Source organism: Mauremys mutica, chromosome 7 (genome assembly GCF_020497125.1).
Source record: "Mauremys mutica isolate MM-2020 ecotype Southern chromosome 7, ASM2049712v1, whole genome shotgun sequence".
Taxonomy (NCBI): domain Eukaryota; kingdom Metazoa; phylum Chordata; order Testudines; family Geoemydidae; genus Mauremys; species Mauremys mutica.
Window position 1 is genome coordinate 110,991,419 of NC_059078.1, and position 27,820 is coordinate 111,019,238.

The 27,820-nt window shown below is 43.7% G+C and overlaps 1 long non-coding RNA gene across 1 annotated transcript; it reads left to right on the plus strand.

Moving 5' to 3' along the window:
- Window positions 1-6,180: 6,180 nt before the first annotated feature.
- LOC123374615 lies at window positions 6,181-14,262 on the plus strand. Its single transcript, XR_006581138.1, has 3 exons — window positions 6,181-6,315; window positions 12,309-12,411; window positions 13,925-14,262. It is a non-coding gene; the product is annotated as an uncharacterized LOC123374615 (long non-coding RNA).
- The last annotated feature ends 13,558 nt before the right edge of the window (window positions 14,263-27,820 follow it).

The window sequence follows — 27,820 nt, forward strand, 5'->3', positions numbered from 1 at the left end:
ACTGCGCATGCGGTAATGCCCCCTCAAGCGCCTCCAATCAGGCCGCCTAGAAGCACAGGGAGAGCCGTTCTCCTAAAGGTATTGGTCAATGCAGGGTGGCAGGGGCTAGGCCATAGGCCGCAAAGCATCGTGGGACGTGTAGTCTTGTGAGTTCTAGCCACTGAGAGGAAAGTGCAGCATTGCATTCTGGGATTTGTAGTCTCGGTGCGTCGAACCGCAGGGCTAAGGCGCCTGCGTGGTGGTAATGCAGCGGCACGCTTGCTGAGTGCGGCCAATCCCTAGTGTCCAAAAGTCACGAGGCAACTCTCCTGAATAATGAATTGGCCACAAAACCATGAGAGTCTAAAAATAGTAAATTCTGGGCTTTTTGTATTTGCCTGGAGGCTTTCGAGCTGATTAAGGTTCCCATTTCCAAGCTTTTCTTCCCAGGCACACGGGCAGGGCATTGATTATGTTAAATGAAAACTGACATTCTCACATAAGCCAAATCATGAAAGTCAGCAACAGTCTAGGCCTACTTTACAGACAGGACCACATTTTGGACAAGGGCAACACCTTGCTTGTCTTGACACCCATGGTCTCCGCAGGGCTTCACCTCTGTACTGGAACTGGAAGGAGAACTGCTTGAGAACAAGTGACAGAAATTCCTTTTTAATGGATGTGTAGATGCATAGAGAAAAAAGCTGTACAGAGCCTTATCTCGAGGATGCATAAGGGAAGGATTTGCATGCTAGGCAGCAACTTCTTTGTAGAGCCAAAGGTCAGATTTGGATGCTGCACAGCCTGCTGAGGCCTGTCATCTCTGACTGGCCACTGCTGTCAATTGGATCATTATGAATCACGGCATGCTACAGCCCCTCCTAGGATGACCAGATGTTCTGGTTTTATAGGGATATTCCTGATATATATTACCCCCCTCCTCTTGTCCTGATTTTTCATACTTGCTATCTGGTCACCCTAGCCCCTCATCTCTGTGGGGTCACACTGTTGTGTTATATTACAAATCAGAAAATGCTTTTAAATTGTAAAGTGCTGTATAACAGATATTAATGCACAATAATTTGATAGTTGATGGATCACTTGAAGATTACCTGTTCTGTTCATTCCCTCTGGGGCACCTGGCACTGACCACTGTCGGAAGACAGGATACTGGGCTAGATGGACCTTTGGTCTGACCCAGAAGGGCCATTCTTATGTTCTTATTTATATAGTACCTACAAAGGAAAACTTATTTTTTACCATTAACAGTAAAACTGCCAAATGAAAGAATATAACTGGGTATTTCTACAAAGTGCAGCATCTTAAATGGTCAAGTGGTGGTTCATTACCCTAACCCCTTGACATCCCATAGATCCATGATGGGCTGCTCTTAGAAAAATTGTGAATTTGCTCTAGTCATTTTTCCTATGAACAGTTATAGTATAAATAGTCATTGCATATATAATACAATGAGAATCCTGGTGACTGACTTCTTCTCATTAATAAAATCTCCACTTGTCTCCTGCTGCAGCACACACACAGAAGAAATCACTGGATACTAACACTGGAATCATGGTGACCATTCATGTGAAGACACAAGCCATATTACTAGTATTGGATGATGGTATCACAATGCTCAGGTGGTCAGTATTACCAACCTTAGGAGTTCAAAAATCATGAGTCGTATCTCAAAATCATCAGATTGGCTTAAAAATCATGAGATTTTACATATATTTAAGGTTCTTTTTATTTGTCTTCTGGTTTATGGGCATTTGGTAACTTTTGGGGGCTTTTCTCTGCAACCATGATGACTATAAACTTTCCTTCTTTAAAATGAAACCTGAGATGGTCATATAATTACCTGATTTCAGGAGCCAGGGCTTTAAGAAAAACATATACTATCACAAGATTCATGATCAAATCATGAGATTTGGCATCACTCAATATTATAATTAACATTTTTGTTGCCAGATCACCTAGAGGCCTCAACAAGGTTGAGGCTCCTTTATGATAGACACTGTTCAAATATATAGTAAATGACAATGCCCATTACAAAAGTTTTACAATCTAAAAAACTGCAGAAGTGCTAGTTTCCTGGAGATCTCCCTGCCTCACCATATTAATTCATATGGAGGGAGAGAATTAGGAAATATTTACATCATTTCAGATCTTACCACAGGTTCTTTCACAGTGTGTTTGACAGCAAATTCCAATTGTAATACTTAGCATTAATATAACACTTTTTATCTTGAAAGCATTGCATGATATAAACATCCATTCATCCTCAAGACACTCAGGTGAAGCATCTATGTGCAATAATGGTGTGACAGACTAGTGGTGATAAAAATATGCTTCTTATTTCCAGGCCACAGTCACATGATAAAGGCACCAATGGTTGGTTACAGTTACAGTAAATATATTATTAACCTCATTTTCTAGATGGGGAACTGAGGCAATTCAGGTCTGATCCAAACTGCCCACTGCAGTAAATGGAAAGACTCCCATTGACTTCAATGGTCTTTGAGTTAGACCTTCTCAGAGTCACTGTTAGAATGCAGGAGCTCTTGGCTCTCAGGACTATGCTCAGACCACCATACTTCTTTCCCCATTTTTGGCAGCCCTATGATTTGTTCCATTTTCATCCTGGACTGACATAATCAAATTCAAGTTATTTTGACTTAATAGTCCAGGCATATTTAATAATCCCATTTTACAAAGTAATTTACCATTTAGTGTAAAATTACTCTCCCCTAGTACTAAAAAATCTACTAGCAAAAATATGGAGTGTGGCATACACTATATGAAATTTGGGGTTCCAATCTGGCAATTGATTCCGTGTATGCCAACTCCTGTGCCTGTATCGAACCATTGACTTAAATTACTTCAAAATTGACTACAAATTTACTTCAAACAAGTCCATCAATATGAAGTCAGTTGCAGGATGGGTGCCCATATTATGTGCCATTGAGAAATCTACTCTAATTTTGTATCATATTAATATAATGGCTACACACTATACAGCATCAGATAGTACAGGCATCCATACAAATACATCTTGTTTCAATAGTCTCTCTGCTATTGTTTTCATTGACAATAAAACTGATTTTTTCCCAGTGTCAATGACTGAAGAGCGCTTATTTTTCATTAATATAATGGGAGGAGCCAGTAACTAAGAAATGAACAGTCTGATCACATGCAAGTGTCTCTCTCTCTCTCTAATACAGGAGGCTTATAAATTCAGACATTACAACAAAGCTTTTGGAAGCCACTAGACGCCAGTGACCAATAACAATTTCCAATAATGATGTTTAACTAGTTTTAATGATAATCTGCTTCCGTTCTAAACACAATCATTTCTACTGAAATATTTAATGTGGTCCAAAGTAGTAATAAAGAAAAGCTTTTCCTAGCTTAGAGCAGTGACATCTCTAAAAATAGAATGCATTTGAACTTAGTCCTTGCATGTAAATACATCTTTGTTCCAGGCTGGCATTTAATAACTGTACTTTACAGTGAAACAAAAGCTATAATCAGAGTACAACAATGAAAGCTGAAGTCAGCTCTCTGAACAATGCATTACAATTCCTATGGCAACTTTTTCCTATCAAATCCTTGATAGGTCACACAATTTGCAGCTGTGTGAGCCAGAAGCCTTTCAAAATGAACTCCATTCACAATTATTCATACATTTTAAAATGATTTTTAGTTACCAGTATTTTACTGAAGTTAATATAAGGCAATCAACAGTACAATAGCAGGGGGGAAAAAACAGGCCCCCAATTCAGCATTACTTGTGCACACAAAATTGCCTGGGGAATATTGGTCATGCAAAGAGTACGGGATGTGGCCCACAGTTGCACTGTGTCCAGAATGAGGCAGGGGTCCTGTGGAAAAAACAATATGTGACCACGTAACAAAAAAATGTTTAATTATGCTTATACACAAAGGGCCAGAATTAAAATTGCACAAACAGTCTAAATTCTGGCATTTCTTAACTTTCAACTGCTTGATCTTGCATTCTAAACAACATTCTTCTAACATAGCTCTTTTGTATATACTTTTTTTTTAAAAGAGGAAAAGGGTAAAAACAAATTCTGATATGTGAAACTTTAACAATCCCTACCAGTAGAGTCTGAACCCTGAGCCTTCAGCACTACAGCAACTGGAGCTACAGGATTCACATTAGCTGGCAGCAGGAGAAAACTGTTAACCCCTGGGATGGGCAGTGCAGGGCTTACAATGGCGCCACTGGGGGCCCTGGCCTGCTCTGCTTGCACTGTACCCTAAGACCCCACCAGCCCACTGGCTCCCCCACTCCCCTCCGCTCCCCACTTGCTCCTCTCAGCCTGCCCATTGGCCAGCTGAGGGCTCCTCTCCACCCCCTGGCCCCACCCACCAGCTTGTCTCTGCCTCTGGCCGGACCCCAGTGCACCTCTGGCTCCCAGCAGTCTCTGCTTCCCACCACCTGTGGGGCCCCACCTGTCTCCCTGGAGCTGAGCTGCCTGGGACTGGTGCAGAAGCCTGGCAAGTCTCTGCCAGTTGTGGGGGCGGGCGGGAATTTGCCTGGGCCCCTCCAGGCAAGTGGGTCCTGAGGGAGCCTGGCCGGGGCAGGCCCTGGCTTGGCTGATCGCACCAATCCCGAGGGGCCGGAGTGATTCCCTGCTCTCGGACCTGCCCTGACTGCACTGGCGGCTCAGCCCGGCAGACACAGTCACCTCCCAGAGGGCCAGTGAGTGCGGCCGGGAGGCGGAGAGTGGGTCTCTGGAGGGGCTGGGGTGGGGGTGCTGGGCTGTGAGGAGGCGTGGAAGATCTCTCTGTGTTGGGGCACTAGGGAGTGGGGGTTATGTGTGGGGTGCTGGGCAGTAGTGGTGGGGCTGTGGGCAGAGGGATGCTGGGCAGAGGTGGTGGTGTGCAGAGCGCTGTGCATTTGTGGCAGGGTCCGGGAGGGTGCTTGGCATAGCGGGTCCAGGGAGGTTCTGGGCAGAGGGAATCAGGGGGGTGTACCAGTGTTGGGGGGTGGGGCAGGGCCACTGAGAGCGGGTTCAGGCTCCAGTGAAAAAATTTTTTCGGGCCCCCCAGCAAGGGCAGACTGGCTAAACAGGGCCATCAAAGCCTGGGAAGCTGGGCTCCAGGCCCCCTACTCCTACCGGGCCCCGGTAATTTGTACCGGCTTCCCCCCTGCTCTTGTTGGCCCTGGGGTGGGGGATGTGTGGGGCAGCATGGGCCCACCCCCGAGGGGAAAGGGCATGCTGGCAGCACAGGGCCAAGCGGGCCATTGTGCGTCTGGCAACTGCCAGTTTGTAAATAGTGCCCTCGCACTGGGCTGGGTAGAGCGGGGCCACCCCTGCCATGCCATGCCCCTGGACAGCCCCTCGCTCTGGAGATTTTCCCCCCTCCCACCCGTGCCATGCTTTATTAACCCCATGGGGGCCCACAAATATGTTTAGCACTGGGTCCACAAAAGGTTAATTTGTTCCTGGGATGGGGAAAGGGAAGGGGGAGAAGAGCGAATGGACTACAGGCTGGGTCTGCGGCCAGCCTAGCCTAGACCATCTCTTTCTCTACCCTTCCCAGGAGGTGGCAGGATCTCCTTCTACATGTGATGCCCTCAGAGGAGGAGATAGGCCACTGTGGCCGTTTGCTGAGTCCAGGGGCTAGTTTGGGGGGGGACCAGGCCCTGCTCTCCCTTCCTTCCTTCCTCATCTAGGCTCTCTTCTCCTGGGGTTCCCAATGTAATGCAGGCTGTATCATTTCTTCTTTTTCTTTCTTTTCCTCGTGGAAGTCATTTTGAATTGTAATAATACTTTATTTAAATTTTTCAAATCTTTCTTCAGATCAATTCTGCAGTATTTCTAAGTTTGCTGTAATCCTCTCCATATCTCTTAGCCCTTTTACATTTAGGAAACACATAGCGGTTAGCTAGAGTATTGAAATACATTAATTGGCAGCTGTGTCTACAAGGTCTGAATTTATTTACAATGTCTGAATGGGAACATAAAAAGAGTGGCCTTGTTTGAAAATGTGGGCCTGAGTGAAACCCATGGAACTAGAATCCCTACAGGATTGGATCAGAAATATTATAGCTGATTACTCTGGTTTGGAACTTGGCCCATTCAATGCAGAAAAATGAAGTATTCACACAACACCTGATCCTTTGAGCCTCGGAAAACTCACAGATTTTAAAAGGAGTTGTGAGGTATTGTGCCCAGGCTCACAATATTTATTGAGTCCTTTTAACTTCACTCTCTTTTTTTCCCTAATGGTTGTGACAGATAAGAAGAGACCAAGAGGAACAAAGGCAAGATTTTCTTCCTCCACAAATTACACACAGTGCAGGTGGGCACAACAGGGTCTCTGCACACTGAACCATTAAAGTATCAATCTTTGCTCTCAAAGACCACCCTCTGTGTATAGAAACTTAAATATAGTCATCTCTAACCCTCTATTTAATACAAGTGTTCCTTTCAGTAACACACTGTTGATTGTTCCAGTTTTCCAGTATTGTACTGTAGGCTACTGGTTCATGATTATTAAAGTTTCAGCTGAACTCACTGAAATATTTTGGCTTCTATTAGAGGCCAATATTTTATCATTCTTTCCTATGAACTGTAGAAATTAGCAAGCCAAAATATATTTTGGTATCAAGGCAAAGATGTAGGGTCATTTTTTTTATATACTGAAAGTGTATCTCACACATGGATGCTTGCCCATCCTTCTGCTTCACCAAGTATATACGCCAAGAAAGACTCCTTATTTAGGAAGAATGGAAACTTTTTTTCTGTTAAGTATCTATCATTTTCGCACTCTGTACCTCCCAGAACTTTTCTGGGCCAATTTCTGCACTCACTTATGACACTGACTTCAGTACAGAATGTGGCTCTGATCCCTGTGTTCTCCAGTGGAATTATAAGGCCCTTATTTTTCTCTACAGATGTTGCTATTTATAGCTTTCAAAAGCCGGTAGGTATTCCCAGAGTAGTCCTTGAGTTCATGGTAAAATGCTGACAGACCTCTTTTGTAGTCATCCTTTATGCAGAAATTGTTCATGAATCTTCTCATTGCGATGGGAAAGGGAGTCTTTACACAATCTTCTCAAGGTTCCTATTACTAAAAATAAAATCTGTACTTATTAATAATGCTTGCATAGTGACTGCCAAGCCAATGTGCATCTGCAGATGACAGCAAATTGCATGACTGAGATATAGGTGAATGTGATTGAAGCATGAACATTATAAAACAGCCCTTCTCACATGTTTTTCTCTTATTTAGGTTTTTTAAGTTCATGTTTCTGACTTCTTTTGAGTTGTTTTTTACACCCTTTTATAGTCTTTCACTGCTACTTTCCTATTGTTCGGGATGTTCTATTAGTCTTTAAAGTGCCACAATGATGGATGCATAGCAATTCAATACCCATGTATAACTGGTCAGCTTAGCACAGTTGTTTGTTTGGCTTGGGCGGAGGGTTGCCATGTAATAGCAGGTTTGCCCATTCTATTTTTTTTAAACAATTACATATCCTTGAGCTATTTCATCATATTTATGTCAGTGCATTTGTGCTTACAGGCTTTCATTCTACACAGAATGATTCCTTGTAGAGAAGGAATGTTGTCTCTGTAATCCCAGCCCTGTTAACAAGGGAGGGCAAAGTGCCTTAAAGGACCATATTCTGGCTGTTAGTAGTTAGGTTAAAGTACTAGACTTGGGAGAGGAACTGCTGTTCAAGTCCTGGCATGTGTCATTTTCTCGGTGTTTTAAATAGGAAGATCTGCTTAACTCTTACCTTCGTGCTTTTTACCATTTCACGAGGACATTGTTAATGAGAGAGGAGACATGATAGATTTAAAAAACATTTTGTTTAAGGGGCTGATTTTGATCTCATACCTGTTTTACACCCGTGTAATTCCATTTACTGCAATGGAGTGAAATTATTGCTGATTTACACGTGAGATCAGAATCATATCCTACGGGTAAGTTTCTGACCTCTGCTACAACCACTTTACACTGCATAAAAGGGCTAAAATGTGGTAAAAGAGCTCCAAAAACCCTGCATCCTCCTGAGAGAATTCTCCTGACACAGGCTGGACTGTCTTCCAGGGACCCTCTTGCAAGACCTCACATGGGGAGGCAGGGATGTGACAATCAGGGTCCAGACACCACAAAGGGAGAACAAGGAGTTTGAACCCCTAAGAATAAGCATTGAATCAACTGATTGTATACTGTGTTATTGAGTAAGGTCTTTATGAAAGCTTGTAATGTTTTAAACTTAAAAATCACACACACACACACACATATATATATGCAATCGTTATGAATTTATATATTTGTGTATAAGACAACTGTGCTCAAAACTTTGACTCCACCTCATAGCAGGGCAGTGAGTGATCAGACACGGAGAGACACACCCTCACAAGCCAGATGTTTACACAAAACCAAATTCAGGTAATGATCCATTGTACAACACAGGAAAATACAATGATGGGCCATTAAAGTTAATGGAAAGAGACTGAGAGAATTGGGGATTTCCCCACTTTGAGTATCTTTAGAGACTGAAGGAAAAAAACAACCTACAAACATTTTTAAAATGGAAGGGATTTGACGTGAAAGGCATCCAGAAACTGAGGGATAGCCTGTAGAGTTGGGAAGCTGTCTGCAGAATTCTGGATCCCTCTGGAAAACTATGCAAAGGCAATAGGTAACTTGTATTAGGGCTTGTCTACACTTACATTTCATAGCGCTCTAACTTGCTGGCTCAGGGGGGTAAAAAATCACCCCCTGAGCGCAGCAAGTCTGAGCGCTTTAAAGCGCTAGTGTAGACAGGTGCGGCTCCCAGCGCTCAGAGCTAATCCCCTCGTGGAGGTGGATTATCAGGAGCTCTGGGAGAGCTCTCTCCCAGCGCTCGCATGACCACACTCGCACTTCAAAGTGCTGCCGCGGGAGCGTTCCTGTGGCAGCGCTTTTAAGTTTCCAGTGTAGACACACCCTTAGAAAAGGGTGTAAAGCCTGAGTTTGCGTCTTTATGCTTATTTTCTGTGTAACTTGTACACATTTGCTCTCACTTACTGTTTCATCTTTGATTCTGTGGGGTTTTTTGTAAATAAACCTCTTGTTTATTTTTACCCCAAGCAGGTCTCTATTGTGCCAAGTGTGTGGAGTGTGGGGACCAAAGTAAGCTGGTATCAGGGGGGCTGGTTTCATGAGAAGGGAAAAGTCTGAGTGTCTGGAAGTTAAGAACTCAGGAGGGACAGATTTGGGGAGACTTGGAACTGGAAGGTCTGTTGGCGTCACCCTGCAAGTGGTAACTAAGCATGGAGGAAGCCAGGATGAGACCGTGAGCTTGTGGGCAGACTCCTGGTATAACAGATTTGAGCCACGATAGCAGCACAGCATTGTGGTACTCCAACATTACAGGGCAAGCAGTGACAGAACCCCTTACTGGTCTCGGTGATCTCCAAATTGCGAGAGGGTGGTGTCACAGCAGGAAGGGAGTAGTAGGGACAAGGTTACCACATGCAGTGCTCTGGAGAAGCACTACCACAAACAGGGCAGCGTGAGGAGGCTGTAGTAATTTAGGGCAGGTCTATACTTAAAATGCTGGAGTGGCGCAGCTGCACCAGCGTAGCTGTGCCATTATAATGCTTCAGCGAAGACACGACCTACGCTGACAGGAGGGCTACTCCCATTGACATGCTCCAATATGTCTGTTAGTCTATAAGGTGCCACAGGACTCTTTGCTGCTCTCCCATTGACATAGATACTTCACCTCTGCGAGAGGCAGTAGCTATGTCAACAGCAGGAGCCCTCCCATCAACATAGCACTGTTTACAATGTGGGTTAGGTCAGTCTAACTGCGTCACTCGGGGGTGGGGATTTTTACACCCCTGCGCTACATGGTTATACCAACTAATTTGCTGCTTCAGCCATATATTTCACTTTAATACAATTTGCTCTAAATTAAATTTAAAGTTGATATTTTAAAAGTTATGAAAAATCTCCTATAGACCAAAGAGATCCAACATTAACATCACTGGGAAACTCCTTCTCAAATACACTTTAATACACATCCAGTATCTGGGGAAGTGGAAATGTAGAAAATAATCCCCAAATAGCATGCTTATTAACCTTTCTAACTCCATTTTCATGATTGGATAGGTAACTTTATCCCATAGCGGAAGCTGAACAACTTTGTATGTACATAGAAATAAAGAACTATAAACAAAACATCCCTTCACTGATATTAAGAAATTATTTTGCAGCAAACAAAACATTATTGTTAAAACTAGCCATTATATTACAGTGGAAAATAGGGAAGGAGTCAGGCCAATGAATTACTAAGTATACAACAGAGTGCATTCACTGAAATCCTTTGCTTCTGGGTCCAATCCTGCAAAGCATTTGGCCCTATTCAACAAAGAATTTAAATACATGCATTACTTTAAGCACAAGAGTATTTCCATTGACGTCAATGTGCTTAAGTTATGCACTGTGCTAAATCAGGGCCTCTATGGCGAGAAAGCCTTCAATGCATGCAGTCAGCTTGTGGAATCAGGGTCAGGCCCTGTATGAACTTGTCCTAGATTGTTTTGCTTACTGTTACAATTTATCAGAACTGTTTTCACAAACAAAAGCTTGTTTGCCTTAAAAATCCCCCATCAATTTCCAACAATTTGTTGAAATCTTCAATTCAGATATATTGTAACCTATCTCAAAAATGGCTTGTTATGACCCCTTTTCACTTTCCATATAATTACGTCTCCTTGAAAATGCATCCAGCAGCAGTATTTATAGAAAAGAGCTTGTTACCAAGTTACTAATTGTTTTTATTGTGTTTAGTTTTGTATTCAATCCTGCTCCCATTGATTCCAGTAGAAATTTTTGGCCATTGATTTCAATGGAGCAGGTAGGAGCCTGTGCTTTGTGCTTTTGCTTATGCTCTTACAAAAAGCATAAGGGTCGTTCTAAAACTGATAGTTAACAGCACTCTTCCTTAGGCTCAAAAGAAGGGGTGTGTTTTTGAAGTAGTAGGACCAGTGTTCTAGTCAGTGCTCTGCAGATGTGTGTGGTTTGAGAGGAGGTGGTATCTCCATACTTGCAACTAAGGTTTCATTACAAAGCTAATTTTGATCCCCTTTGTAACACTCGTAAGAAAAATCCTCATGAAGTCACATTTTTAGACACTGTCAGTACAATGTTATGGCAAAGTATTTGTAATGGCTGTTTCTTGTGACTAATGCTGTATTCTTACTTTAATAGGAAAAGTGAATAACAGTAGCAATTTCTAGTAAAATTGTGTATGCATATAAGCTTGCATTTGAGACCAATCAGTATGTTGTCATTTTCTCACTAGATGCTGATACCAACCTGGGGTTCAGTCAAGGCTCCTTTCCTTTCCTCTTTCCTACTTACAATCTTTTCCCTAGCCATTTGAGTGTCTAGTCTTTTTTGAATATTTTATTTTGCTTATAGTCAAAAAGAGCCCTTTACATGCTTTATTTTTCCCCATAAATATTTCTCTTAAAGATATTTTCCTCATTCCTATGTGCATGTAATTTAAACTGAAAAATACTGGCTCCTTCTCCAGTAACTACCAAACTACATTCCTAGCTTTCTTCCTGTGGTTTGCTTGATACAATATTTATTCTTTTAAAAGAACAAACAAGCTACCCTCTTTTCTGTTTTAGCCAAGAGTCATCCTGGCTAACAGCTGGGAAAATTCTCTTTAAAGACTATTTTTGATACAAAGTTTGAAAATCTTTTCTTGGTCAAGGGTTATGCCCCTCTACTTCCAACATTTGAAAGATGAAGGTTTATTCACTGCTTGAATGAAGGGCATATTCTGTACTGAAATATATACAAGTTGCCCAGAGAGCTTTCAGGTAGTTTTCTTATCATTATTGCAGCCACTTGCTCAACTTAGAGTGTTGTTTTATCTTTTATTGTTATTACATTCAGCAGTAAAATGTCTAAGTGAAAGTCAACACTTAATGCTTGAATGGTCTTATGGCTAAGATTCAGTCTCGACATGTGGATTACATTCCTGGCTCTGCCACAGACACCTCGTGTGGCCTTGGGCAGGCCACATCACCCTATCTGTGCCTCACTTTCATCAGCTGTAAAATGGATTAATGATACATACCTACCTTTGTGAATGGCATTGAGATTTACAGATGAAAAAGTGCTATACAATTGCAAAGAATAATTGACTACTACAAAAATGAGATTTTCTACTAGAAAAAGAATGTTTATTAAAATGAAATATACAGTATCTGATATACACTGCAATGAAACTGACTCTGAGACTTGGAGTTGTTCTGATGTCTTTTTTCACCAAGGAGCCAGGAGGGAGATCCTGATTGAGCATGACAGCTGGAGTGAGATTCCATGTGGCACCTCTAAGAGGCATAATAGAGAACTCAGAGCCCAGAAGGAGGACAGGTAAGGCAGCTTTTAGCCACGTGTGTGCTCTCTGATCCTGAACTGCTCTGAGGGCTGGAGAGGTCCCCAGCCTAACTTACAAAGCTCTGCTACTGCCCCATCCTCAACACACTCTCCTGCCCGCAGCCCACCACCGATGCTAGGGCTTGTTGGGGGTCCTCTGGAGATAGCCTGTTATCCAAACTTCCAAGCCAGAACTGAGGCTTTAAAGGCTCTTTCACATCACTCTGGCCCTATTACACAGAGTAAAGAGGCTGCAGCAGGGATGAGAATCTTACCTCTGGTTCTTTCACTCTGATTTGTACTCTGTATAGAAAGCTGCAAGTCAAGCCATTCCACGATAGTTTTGTGTAACACACACTATGCATGTAGGCCTATACCTGTGAATATAAATAACAGACAGAGCGGAGAGGAGGAAGCTGCATATAAGGCATCACTGCATACTCCAGTGCTATATATTTAAGCAATCTATATTCTGAGCAGGAGAAAGCTTTTATGTCACATTTTCTATCCTGGTGACTGCTAGATTGAATGCTAATACTTTATTTGCAGATGGTTTTAGTAAAAATGAAGAGAAACTGTATCAGTTCAACTGTATCAGTTCATCCCAAATTAGGGATAAAAATCTCATCATGTAAGAAATAATCCAAATTATGGCCATCCTCTTTTTGAGTGGGAGAGGAGTTCTTTAACAAGAAGGGGTGACTTGATGTATGCGGACATGGACAGTAGTATGACCTGGCATTTCATATGAGTGTCAGCATCTAGTATGGCAGGGCGGTGAGATGCCAGTGAAGGCTTAGTCTTGTCATTGTGCACAAATCTGAGGGAACGTCATCCTAATTAGGGCTCGAGTGGGAGTCTTTCCATTGACGTCAATGGGAGTTGGGCAGACCCTTGGGCTTTCTTATATGGGAGCCTATATATATTAGTACTGCTTAAGAAGTGGCACATTAAACTAAAGTTTGCAAGTGAAGTGCTAGTTTGGTGTCCTTCACCAGTGTAATCAAGGATTTTGCAGGGGAGGGGAAAAATCAGCATTTTTGTTTCATTTGGAAGCAGGGAGTTTTTCTGGTTTAAAATTGGTGAGCCCTGAGAAAGTTGTTAAATTGGATTGTTTTCTGTTGGACTCTCTATTACCCAGAAAAGGGTGGAATTAAATTGTGACCGGGCTGGAGGGCTAAATTAAGGGAGGGTGAACAACCAGAGGCCCAAAGTGGATGTCATCAGGGGGTGCTACCTGGGGCAAGAACTGCTACACCATGTCCACCCATGAGTTGGTGCTCCAGGGGCAACACCACTCTTTTACAAGGTGATATGATGCAGTGGTAAAAAAAAATGCTGGTGACCAGTTTACCTGAATGCTCCTGGTGCTGTAACAATAGTGGGAGAATTTCACAAGTAGTTTATTATAGATACAGCCATAGCATAGTCAAACCTATTGAAGCTTGGTTCACTTAATTTAGTGATGCTTTTCTGGCTTTTTTATTATTTATTACTCCTATCATTACAGAGCCAACAAAATCCTGGGAGAGGGAGCTGGAGTCTACTGTGGCTTGTGTGTCATCACTGATATTTAAATTCTGAATGCAGAATCTGTTTTTCTTCTGACTGGTGAGGCATGAACCAGAAAAGACACAGCTTAATGTTTAGAGCCCAGGTTGAGTTTACAAGCAGAACAGAAAAAACTACAATTATGGCATTTTTTCCTAAATTGAACAGGTTTGATCTGGAATTAAGGAAATTAAATATAACAGTGTGATTACAGATTGATTAAGTCACTTTCAAGACTATATCTGCATTTTTAGAAGCTCATTACATTACATTCCTCACTGATCATACAAAAAAATATGGGGCCAGGTCTTAAGCTGATGTAAATCAATATTGCTCCATTGGTTTTAATGGCACTAAATCAATTTATACAAGATGAGGATGTTGCCTATGATTTGTGGTTTATCAGTACAGGAAGTATATACACCTCTTTGAAGTAAATTACCAGTTTACTATACAATCTGTGCAAAACCAGTGGCGGCTCCAGGCACCAGCGCGCCAAGCGCGTGCCTGGGGCGGCAAGCCATGTGAGGCACCCTGCCGGTCCCTGTGAGGGCGGCAGTCAGGGAGCCTTCGGCGGCGCGCCTGCGGGAGGTCCGCCAGTCCTGCAGATTTGGCGGCAATTCGTTGGCAGGTACGCCGAAGCCGCAGGACCGGTGGACCTCCTGCAGGCAAGCTGCCGGATCCACAGGACCGGGGACCTGCCGAAGGCAGCCTGTCTGCCATGCTTGGGGTGGCAAAAAAGCTAGAGCCACCCCTGTACAAAACATGTTATAAAAAGATAGAATAATGTTACAGTGGCTGAGAAACCCTGCTATTCAGAGACTGAAATTTACAGCTGTAGACTATAATACTTTGCATTTAATGCCTTTCATCTGAGAACATCAATGCCTTTCATGAGGGGCTCATTCTCTAAAACAAAGCTAAGACCTACTTGTTGTCAGCTTCTTACTCATTATTTGTGTTATGATACTGCCTAGGAGCCCCAGTTATGGACCATAGTGCTAGGTACTGTACAGACACAGAACAAAGAATTGGTTTCTAACCCAAAGACCTTACAATCTAGGCATAAGACAAGAGGCAACAGATGGTTACAGATAGATACCCAGGGGAACACAAAAAAAACAATATACCGGGGAACACAAGAAAACAATAAGATGTGATACACAGTGATCTGATCATACCAGCTGCTAACCATTGTTGGTTTTTGTGGGCATCACAGCAAAAGGAGCTTTTTAAGAAGAGACTTGAAGAGGGATAATGAGGTAACTTTGCAGATGTAGCCTTCCCCGGTTACCATTACATTCTAACTGAATTTTTAGGCAAATATGGATAAGGAAGCATCTTAGAAAGTTACTTACAACAATGAATTAATGTCACATATAAATTCTTAAGGGCTGCTGAGACCAGCTTCATCACAGGCCTTTGTGTTATATCAAAATGCACCAGGCAGAAATCTGATTTTGTTGGGGCCTGATAGAATACCAATTGAAGTTAACAGAGCTTTTCCATTGCCTTCACTGGGCTTTGTATCAATCTCTTGTTCCCCTGGTATCTAGGTCACAACGGTCCCAAAAGTCACAGTAAAATTGACTGTACAGTTTTACTATGCTGAGAGCCTTTACAGATTCCCAGTGTGATTCTGTGGTTGCTGACTGGTCTATAAAAGATATCTTACCTTTTTTTTTATAAATGTGATTGAGTGCGGTTCAGACAGGGATAATGAAGAAATGACTGAATCTATCCATCCTATTTTTGTCATGGGTGACAGAACATAGAAATGACTCATGCTTTCACTCATCAGCTGGCAGGCTCATCACACTCTGCAGCAAAGTTTAATAGTATTGTGTGGTGGCTTGGGCCAGGTTTCTGACTGGGAACGTGGGCTGGGGCAGCTCTGCGGCATCCTGTCTCCGTTTTCCCTTTTGGAATCCTCAATAACCCACCAAAGGCTTTCACAAGTCCAATAACAATAGCCCTTCTTGGGGTCTGGTTTATTAATATAAAGTTGAAAACAAACACAAATGAGTCTTCCGCCGCTACCTCAAGCTGGGCATCTCCCCGAGGGTCTGTCTGTCTTCCGGTTTCCAAACTGGACACAGTTTTTCAGCCGTTCCCAAGTTTGGTTCAGTCTTTCCCCTTAACCAATCATGAGATCCTTTATGTCACTCCTACTCTCTTCTGAGCAGCCACTCACATACCTTACTAGCTGGAGTCTTCCACAGGCCTCTGTCTGCCTGGTGGTCTCCTCTCAAGCCAGCACCCTACTGCTGGACTTCCTTCCTCCAATAATCAACCCTTCACAGGTGTATCAGGATGGGGCTAATGGAACAAAGCTGACTGGCACAAGGCCTCTGGTCCTTAAAGGTGCATGCCACCCAGTTACAGTCATGCTAATAAATTCATTATTCTGGCTTCAGAGAAGCAGTAAGAGACTTAATAATCATCCCAGACTACTAAATAAGGGACTGGTCCTACAGTCATTTGACTCAAGAGTTTTGCTAGCATAGAAACTGCAAGATTGAGTCTGTCATAGTACATGGAATTAAATGCCATCTTAAACAGGAAGTGTTTATTAAATAAAACAACTACAAACTCAGACACAATCAGACTTCCCACCCCACTGGAGTTCCAGCTTTGTCTTCCTTGTTTACAGAGGACTACACCCTCAATGCAGCATGCAGACACAGAGCAGCTGAATAATAGTCTGCAAATAAGCCTATCATTGGAGGGTCTTATGAGAGATTCTGTGGCACTTGGAGGCAGCTGATGAGGAGAGGCAGGGTTTCTGGCACTTTGATAAGAGTATGGTATTAGAGGCAGTGGGAGGAGTGTGCCAGATACTCGAGTCCAAAGACCTTTGGCAACTGAAGCACCTACAGTGCTTGCTTCAGCCATGGTACACCTGATTAGCTACCAGGGACTGTGGGTATGTCTACACTACAAAATTACTCCTATTTTAAGAAGTCGATTTCTGAGAACAGATTGTGTAAAGTCGAGTGCATGCATCCACACTAAGCACATTGGGGTGGCGGGATAGCTCAGTGGTTTGAGCATTGGCCTAAACCTAAACCTAGGTTTGTGAGTTCAATCCTTGAAGGGGCCATTTAGGGATCTGAGGCAAAAATCTGTCTGGAGATTGGTCCTGCTTTGAGCAGAAGGTTGGACTAGATGACCTCCTGAGGTCCGTTCCAATCCTGATATTCTATGAATTCATCAGTGTGTGTCCATAGTACCATGGCAAGCATCGACTTTCAGAGTGGTGCACTGTGGTAGCTATCCTGCAGTCCCCACTGCCCATTGGAATTCTGGGTTGAGCTCCCAATACCTGATGGGGCCAAAATTTTGTTATGGGTAAATGTCAGTCAACCCTCCCTCCGTGAAAGCAACAGCAGACAATCATTTCATGCCCTTTTCCCTGGATTGCCCGAGCAGACGCCATAGCACGGCAAGCATGGAGCCCGTTCAGCCTTTTTTCACTGTCACCGTATGTCTACTGGATGCTGCTGACAGACGTGGTACTCCAGTGCTACACAGCAGCAGCTCCTTGCCTTTGCAAGTTGGCAAAGATGGTTACCAGTCATACTGTACTGTCTGCTGCTATCATGGGTGCTCCTGGCTGGCCTCGGTGAGGTCAGTCGGGGGCGCTTAGGCAGACAAAAATGGGAATGACTCCCCAGGTCATTCTCTTCTTTAAGTTTTGTCTAAGGTGGGAGGGGAGGGGAGGGGAGAGCGGTTGGCTTACAGGGAAGTAGAGTGAACCACCATTCTGCACTTGCTCAGCCTATAATTGGACTGCTCCTTACTACTGTCCAGGCTTCATGAGCCATGGGAGCAAGGGGTAGGCTGGGGTAGGTGCAACCGTGTGGTGCTGCCGACTGGGAGAGCAGCCTGAGGCAGAAGCCTCCAGCTTGCATGATATTCCAGGCAGCACTGAATCTCCATTACACAAAACTTAAAGAGAGAATGACCTGAAGCCATTCACATTTTTTTCCCAGACGCCCCCGACCGACTTCACCGAGGCTGGCCAGGAGCACCCATGTCTGCCCAAGCGCCCCCGACCGACCTCACCGAGGCCAGCCAGGCGCACCCACGGGATGACGATGACAGATACTAGTCTGCCGTCGGCAAGGCAAGGCAAGGGGATGCTGCTGTGTATCGCTGCACATCAGAGAAGCTTTGAAAACCAGTTTCATGACCGGCCAGGGTACCATGTGACAGTTCTATTTGTTTCTCCTTGATGAAAACCTGCCCCCTTGGTTGACTCTAATTCCCTGTAAGCCAACCGCCCTCCCCACTTCGATCACAGCTTGGAAATAAAGTCACTATCGTTTAAAAACCATGTATTCTTTATTAATTGATTATAATAATAGGGAGATAACTCACAAGGTAGCCCGGGTGGGGTGGGGGAGGAGGGAAGGAAAAGGCCACTTCAATACTTGTTGAATGACAGCCTTCTGTCCACTGAGGTGGAGTGGTTGGGTGCCTGGAGCCTACCCCCATCCTCCCCGCATTCTTGGGCATCTGGGTGAGGAGGCATCTATGGAACTTGGGGAGGAGGGAGGGCGGTTAAACAGGGGCTGCAGCGGCAGTCTCTCCAGCTGACGTTCCTGAACCTCCACCAGACGCTGGATCATGTCCGTTTGTTCCTGCAGTAGCCCCAGCATTGCATCCTGCCTCCTCTGATCTTCCTGCCGCCACCTCTCCTCACGTTCGCTGGCCGCTTTCCTGTCCTGTGCTACTCTGTCCCTCCACCCTTTCTGCTGAGCTCTTTCAGTGCAGGATGCCTGCATGAGCTCAGAGAACATTTCATCGCGCATGTGGTTTTTTCGCCGCCTTATCTGAGATAGACTTTGGGACGGAGGAGGGAGGCTCAAAACATTTGCAGCTGCGGGAGGAAGAGAATGGAGAGAAGTATTTAAAAACATACATTTTACAGAACAATGGTTATACTCTGTCACGGTGAACAACACTATTCACATTACATAGCACATGTGATTTCGGTACAAGGTCATTTTTTGCATCTTATATTGAGTGCCTGTGGCTTTGGTGTTGGAGATCAAACACACCGGGCAACAGAATTTGGCCTGCAGGTGGCCATGGTAAGCCATAGTCTTTCAGCTTCTGCAACCTTCATAACAGCAGCACCCTCCTTTCCCATACTAAGCAAAGCCCGTTGAGTTGTCCATTTAGGGCTGCGGTTTTCGTATTAATGTGCAGCAGCAGAAACCAACCCCCCCATCCTTTTCTCTGGGATGGTTGCTTTAACCCTCCCCCCACCGCACCGCACGGCTGGTATCATGGAAGATCCCTGCTAGCCAAATGCGAACAGCTCAGTGCCAATGCGGCCCCCCTCCCCCGCCTCCCAACTTGGCTAACTGCGGGGAGGATTTATTTTCAGCCATAGGCAAACAGCCCAGTAGGAACGGCCACCTATGAGTGTCCCCTTAATTAAATTCCCGTATTTCTACCAGGTTACCATGAACGCTATCACTCTCCTGAGGATAACACAGAGAGATAAAGAACGGATGTTGCTTAAATGCCAGCAAACACTGGGAACATACGCTGCCAGGCTTTTGTCATGCAATGATACCAGATTACTTGCTACTAGCATGGCGTGGTAAAGAGCCCTACCATGGAGGATGGAATAAGGCTGCTCTCCCCAGAAACCTTCCTTCTGCAAAGGTTTATCGAGTACCTCCAGGAGAGCTTCATGGAGATGTCCCTGGAGGATTTCTGCTCCAGCCCCAGACACGGTAACAGACTTTTCCAGTAGCTGTACTGGCCATGAATGCATCCCAAGTCCTCAGGGTAAATTAATCATTAAAAAACGCTTGCTTTTAAACCATGTTTTATATTTACAAAGGTACACTCACCAGAGGTCCCTTTTACGGCTTCATGGTCCGGGATACCACCTTGGGAGGGTTGGGAGGGAGAGAAAAAGATCCTGGCTCTCAGGGAGAACGGTGTGCTGTGTGCTCTCCTCAACCTCCTGCTCCTCCTCATCTTCCCCGTCTGCAAAATCCTCAGGCATGGCGACCGAGAGTACCCCATCATCGGAGTCCACGGACTGGGGTAGGGTAGTGGTGGCGGCCCCCCCTAGAATTGCCTGCAGCCCAGCGTAGAAGTGGCATGTCTGCAGCTCTGACTTGGAGCATCTGTTTGATTCTTTGGCTTTCTGGTACGCTTGTCTCAGCTCCTTAAGTTTCATGCGGCACTGTGTTGAATCCCTGTTGTGGCCTCTGTCCATCATGGCCTTGGAGATTTTTTCAAATGTTTTGGTATTCCGTCTTTTGGAATGGAGTTCTGATAGCACTGATTCATCTCTCCATACAGCAATCAGATCCAGTACCTCCCGTATGGTCCATGCTGGAGCTCTTTTTCGATTCTGGGACTGCATGTTCACCTGTGCTGATGAGCACTGCATGGTCACCTATGCTGATCAGCTCTCCACGCTGGGCAAACAGGAAATGAAATTCAGAAGTTCGTGGGGCTTTTCCTGTCTACCTGGCCAGTGCATCCAAGTTCAGATTGTGGTCCAGAGTGGTCACAATGCTGCACTGTGGGATAGCTCCCGGAGGCCAATACCATTGAATTGCGTCCACACTAAGCCTAATTCAAACCAGCAATGTCGATTTCAGCGCTACTCTCCTCGTCGGGGAGGAGTACAGAAATCGATTTTAAGAGCCCTTTATGTCGACAAAAATGGCTTTGTTGTGTGGATGGGTGCAGGATTAATTCGATTTAATGCTGCTAAATTCGACCTAAACTCGTAGTGTAGACCAGGCCTGGGTCAGAGAAGTTTGGTACCATGGCATGCTGAAGACTCCATGAAAAACTGCTGTAACAATTATAGTGTAGTTACATTGCTATGTAATGCAATTCTGGTACAGTTACAGTGCAATGTATAATTATAGTACAATGTTACAATACAAACAATGTTATAATGCAAATTATTACTATTGAGCATGCAAATCAGATAAGCCATGCAGAAGGTTGGTTAGACTCTGTGCATAAATATATTAAACTTATCAAGCAATGGCAGTAAATCCAGATGCACATGTGGTTACGCATTTGCACAAATATTATTGAATGTCATATTTGAAAATATGAATTTCCTGGATAATAGTATACAGTAACTCTTCACGTAACATTGTAGTTATGTTCCTGAAAAATGTGACTTTAAGCAAAACGATGTTAAGCGAATCCAATTTCCCCATAAGAATTAACGTAAATGAGGGGGTTAGGTTGCAGGGACATTTTTTTCACCAGACAAAAGACTATATATACACACACACACACACACACACACACACACACACAGTATAAGTTTTAAACAAACAATTTAATACTGGTACACAGTGATGATGATTGTGAAGCTTGGTTGAGGTGAAGGAGTCAGAGGGCGGCATATTTCCCAGGGAATGCCTTACTGCTAAATGAACTAGCAATTGACTGAGCCCTCAAGGGTTAACTCTCACAAAACTCTACAAGGCAGCAGGAAAGGAGGGAGGGCGGACAGAGACAGGCAAGTGTGTGAGAGAAAAAATGTAGATTTCCCCTTAAAGAAGCTGACCCCAGGCTTAAGTACACTGCCTTGTTAATTAAATTAGCTTGCTGAGACCTGAGACCCACAGTTACTGCCTAGAAGCTCTCTCCATCTGTCTTGTGTCCCCCTGCTCTATGGAAGATGGGGTAAGCAGGGTGCAGGAGCAGGGGGGAGGGGGAGACACCCTGACATTAGCCCTCCTCTTCCCTCCTCCCCCTGTACAGCAAGCAGGAGTCTCTGGGAGTAGCTCCAAGGCAGAGGGCAGGAGCAGCACATGGCAGTGGGGGGAGGGACAGCGGCTGCACAGGGAACTTAGAGAGTGGGGAGCTGATTGTGGGAGCTGATGGAGGGCTGCTGGTCCACCCTGGTTCCAAGCCCCCCACCAGCTAGCTGCAATGGGCTGCTCACAGGCGGCTGCCAAACGACGTTAGAAGGGAGCATTTCGCAACTTTAAACGAGCATGTTCCCTAATTGATCAGCAACTTAACATCGAAACAACATTAACCAGGACAACTTTAAGTGAGGAGTTCCTGTATAATATGGGCTGTTGATTAATCGAAGTTAACTCATGCAATTAATTTTAAAAAATGTAATCATGATTAATCGCAGTTTTAATTGCACTGTTAAACAATACCAATTGAAATTTATTAAATATTTTGGATACTTTTCTACATTTTCATATATATTATATTCTGTGTTGTAATTGAAATCAAAGTGTATATTATTTTTATTACAAATATTTACACTGTAAAAATTATAAACAAAAGAAATAGTATTTTTCAGTCACCTCATACAAGTACCCTAGTGCAATCTCTTTGTTGTGAAAGTGCAACTTACAAATGTAGATTTTTTTTGGTTACATAACTGCACTCAAGACCACAGCCACATCGTCAGATACCACAGAATATGCTCTGAGATGACAGTCCGGGATACACACCTTAACACACTAAAAACCATCTTAACCAAACAAGGACACTCCACCACAGAAGTAGATTGCATCATGGAACAGGCCACCAAAATACCCCAAGAGAACCTGCTTCAATACAGGAAAAAAAACCTCCAACCACATACCCCCAGTTGTCACCTTCCACCCACACTGGAATCCATATAGGCTATCATTAAACAATTACAACCCATACTTGATGGGGACCACATCCTGAAATAAATATTTCCTTAATCTCCTCTTCTGGACTTCAAACAACCTCCCCAACCTTGCCAAGCTCACTGTCCAAAGTAAACTCCCCACAGACTGGGACACACGAACTCAAAGCAGCACCAGACCTTGCCAGAACAGTTGCAAAACCTGTAGACATATCTCCACTGCTATGATGATCAATACCACCCCCCAATACACCTTTCAAGATCCAAAGGTCCCACACATGCCTAACACAACATATGGTGTACCTCACCCAGTTCACTAAATATCCCAGTAACAATTATGTGGGTGAAACCAGATAATCATTACACTTGAATGAATTTACATAGAAAAATGATAAAAGACAAAAACACCATCTCACCCATGGTCAAACACTTTTCACAAAGCAATCATTTCATATTTGACCTCTCTGCTCATCCTCAAAGGAAACCTGTACAACAGCTTCAAAAGATGAGCCTGGGAGTTTAAATTCATAATTTTGCTAGACACTAAAATTCATGGACATAATACAGACAATGGGTTTATGGCTTATTACAATAATCTGTATCCCACTGACCAACCTTTTTAGTCCTCTGACTGCCAGATGCTGTGACTGGATGACAGGAGAAGGATCACATGATAATTGCCCTGTTCTGTTTATTCCCTCTGAAACATCTGACATTGGCCACTGTCAGAAGACAGGATACTGGGCTAGATGGACCACTCTTTTGACCCAGTACGCCCATTCTTATACTCTTAGGTGTTAACTGGCCACTTCATCTTGAATGGTCTCTTACAATATGTGTTACCTACTTATTCTAAATAATTTGTTCCACCTTGTACGTAGCTGTGACACTGAGTACTTCTCCCAGACCTGAAGAAGAGCTCTGTGTAAGCTTGAAAGCTTGTCTCTTTCACTAACAGAAGTTGGTCCAGTAAAAGATATTACCTCACCCACCTCTAAAATGAGTCATGAGCTAAAATGGAACAAAGAAGGCATTGAAAGGCAACATTGCAGAACTCCAAGGTCTTATTATTAATCATTAATAATAATTTTGTCAATGCCACGAGGTAAAGAGAAAGGTTTCTAGCAATAAAAGCTACCAAACTACAAGTAACTGAAATTTCAGCATGACTAATGGTATGTCTATACTGCAATTAAAAATCTGATGCTATCTTAAGGACACAGGCAGTGCTTAATTTGTAATGAAAGGGGTGCCAGGGCCCAATCAATTAGGTGTCGGGACACAAGCAATTTTTTTACATTTATAACTGATGTGGCAAGCCCAGAGGTGCTCAGACTATAGACTGCCAAGCCTACAGGTGCCAGGGCTCAGCCTTTGCAAGTCCTGGCACAAATTAAGCATTGGTCATGGGACTTGGGCTGAGGAACTGTTTAACTGCGGTATAGACATTCAGGCTTGAGCTGCAGCCCAAACTTGGGGACTCTCCCACCTCACAGGGTCTTAGAGCCTGGGCCCCAGCCCAAGCCCTAACATCTACACCACAATTAAACAGCCCCTTAGCCCAAGCCCCTTAGCTTGACTCAGCTGGCATGGGCCAGCCACAGGTTTTTAATTGCAGTGTAGACATACCCTAATGGTGGCAGAATCAGACCCTAGGTCAAGAAGGCTTTACTGTGTGTAGTGAACTACTTAGGTCAATAGGGAAGGAATAACAAGAAAGATATTGAAATAGGCACATGAAATAGTGAATGTCAGAAATACACAGAAGACTTTTAGAGTGTTAGGGAGGTCAAGGGTGGCTGAAAGGAATAAAGAAACTGAGCAGGCAAGTGCGAAGCAGATGGGGGAAGAGATGGGAGTAGCTGAGCAGACGGATGTGGGAAAGATGTGAGATTAGTGGTGAGGGTGGGCGGGTGAGTATCCAAAAATATAAGAGAAAACAAAAGGAAAGGATTAGGTATCATTTTGGAAGAACATGATGATGCTGAAATTGTACCTTTGCAAATATATATTTGGCAGATTTATTTCCTGAAATGATTAAAGAACAAAGTATGTCATCCCTATCTCCCAGACACTCAAACGCTCCCCCCACAAGGTCTAGGAAAAGATCAAGAGAACAGCACGTATTTCTGCCGTGTGATTCAAGTTTGTTTTCCTTCACTTGGCTGACGGATATTTTTCCACTAGACTTTGCAAAGACCTGGCTTGGGTGTTCAACTGTTTGTTTACAAATACAAAAATATCTCTGACATCTGTCTGCATTCTCTCAGTAACTACATCATATTTCCTGCAATTTCCCACAATCACATGCTGACCCTTGCCATAAACTTAGTAGAGTTTCATTTGCTGAAACACCCTTAGCTTTACTTTTCTTTTTAAACATCACAGCTAATGCAAACTGTTGTTTGGGAGTCGCAAATTTTAAGGGACAAAGTTAAGGTGGATGTGTGGTGTAAGTCATCTGGGCTGATAGTGAGTGATGGAAAATTATGAATGTGGTAGAAGGAGATGGCTGCATCCATTTCCAAAAATTATGGACAAATCATCAGCTGATTAGGGTGCAGTGGTGGAGAGATAAGGAAACCACTGTTGTATCTCTACCAATCATAGGCTACCAGGGCAAAACTGGTGGCTTAACTAACTCAGAGCAGCTAGAATGGATCCTCCTAGGGACTGGTCCACTATCTGGGGATTGGTGGAACACATTACACAGTGGCTCCACTCTATCTGTCTCCTAACAACTCCCCAAGCCTCTCTCCTGAAACATGGGAAGGGCTGAATCCTTGGTGACCCAATAGGGCAGCTTTCAAGTTAATTTTTGCTACTCCAGTAGCACAAAGTGAATTTGGAGGGCAGAGGCTCTGGCCTTGTCATTTTAAAAAAATTAATTGTGGATTTTTTGTAAAGAAATTACAATATTGTCCAGGGTGTGAGCTGGACTCCACTGATATGCACATTCAACCTTAACGAAGATTTTTGTTTATGAGTATGTGGAAAAAGATCATTGTGTATGCCCAGTCATCTCCCAGCTCTCTGCATCCCCGCTGTAGACCTTATTTTCCAAATACAAATGCTTCTTGATTTTTATTTTAGCTCATTAGGCAATTCTTTAGGATAAAGGGGAACATAAACTATAATGGATAAAATATTGGATCACAATGGAAGAAAGCACTTGAGTAACAAGTTGATTCATTAAAATGAGCCAATGTTTATATTTCACTATTTGATAATTAAACAAGGATTTATTGTAGAGTTCTTAGAAAAGTTTAGACCAAAAGACTCAGCCATCTGGTAACTGGGTGTACTTTTACAGAAGGGACTGCAAAAATGTAAGATAGCTGAAATATTTAGATATATTTTTTTGATTTTGTGTAGGGACAAAATACACATGGAACTGCCTGGTTTTTATATTAGCCAACATAAAATAAACCTCATGCTGTAGAATTGTGGAGATGGTCTTAAAAAGAATGTTTTCCTGCCCCCATAATTGCAAGAAAATTGCATTTTATGTAGTGAAAATCATGAGAGTAAATGTATTTACAGGAATGCAAGTCTGACCGGAATTACAAATGAAGTGACTTAATCAGAAATACACAGTGATCTATTCATAGTTGTTTCGAGATGCCAAGAACTTTGCAGATGCCATTGGGTCACGTTGTATAAAGAGGCGGATTTATAATGGGGACAGTGTGTGTGAGAATCAAACAAAACTCCTCAGAGATGTATTTTCTGACAAATAAGCAACATTATTCTCCCCTGGCATGATTTCATAATTGTTAGCACTCTCTTATTTTTTCATACAGACATGGGCTAGTTGTCTGATCACAGGCTGGGGCACGAAGGAATCCTTGGGGTAAGAGTCTGTGCTGCACCTCTGAGATGCACAATACAGATCTTGCATTTTAGGGGGAAAGGGATAAGGTGGCTTTAAACCACCGTTACCATCCTCCTGATCCTGGGCTTCTCAAAAGGGCTGTAGAAACCCACAGTGTAATTTAGCCCTGGTGCCCTATATAAATGATGGGAGCCCTAAGGGTAGCAATGCTGTCTGGATTTTCCACAGCCTTACAACTCTCATAGCTTCTGTCCCAGGGGAATCATCTCCCAGCTGGAAGTGAGGCTTTTAGAGCACCTTTCCATGCTCTGGGCCTTTTAGCTAGAGCAGGAGTGAGGATCTCATCCATAATTTTGAGTCCCAGTTCAGGCACTGACTACTACTGTGGGGTAGGTATGTAACATTTTTGCCTGTATTTTATCTATGAAAATGTACAATAATACTGTAACCTGTTTCTGCTACTGGTTCTGTTCCAGCAGTGGGGTTCAGAGATGGCGGTGCTAGCGTAGAATAGCCGTCCGTGTTTTAAGTGCCTTGCCATTCTCAGCTCTATGTGGCCCAGTGCTTAAAACACCAGCAGATCTTAGTACCTTGTCTACACTAATGCTCCCATTGTTGTTACTATTGTTGGAGCTGAACTGCTGGTCACCACAGTAGGAAAGGTTAGGAAAAGCTTTGTGGTGTAAACAATGGTTGAGTGAGTCAGTGACGGAGCCAGGACTAATACCTGAGAGATAGTAGGTTGCATGTGGGGTAACTCCACTGATGTTCACGAGAGCAGAATTAGCCTACTGTCTTCAAGGCCCATGCCTTGTCCATGAGACTACAGCACCTGGCGTTTTACTGTATATAAGTAACCTGAAAACCAAGTCACTACTGCTACATAAAGCATCCTGAATGTATAGTCTCATCAAGAGGTATGTTAAAGCAGACTGGTGTGGGAGAGAAGAAAAACTCTCTAATGGGCAATGCTGGAAACAGCCTATCAAAACATGTAGTTTAGACTCAACTTGTGGATTTAGTAAGGTTAGATGAACTCCGTTACATTTGATTTTAGCTGACTAAATACTGAGGTTGAGATTCTGGGACGCACTGCCCAGAGGAGGGGGTGGAGTAAGCTTTAAGCCAGCTTTGTGACCTGATACCGGGCTGTTCTGGGGGCTGGAAAGGCTCAGGACATACCTTAGATTGCTCTGGGTACCTTTCTGAATTCTGGCATCCGCTCCAGGCTGCTCTACCGCCCACAGTGTGAGCTGCAGCAGCCCAGCTCCACGCCAGTCCTGTACAGAGGCTTACAAGGCTACAGGGCTTTACGTTGTTCCAGCCAGCCCTTTTACATGGCATAAGGGTGCCAGAATGGGGATGTGGCGGGG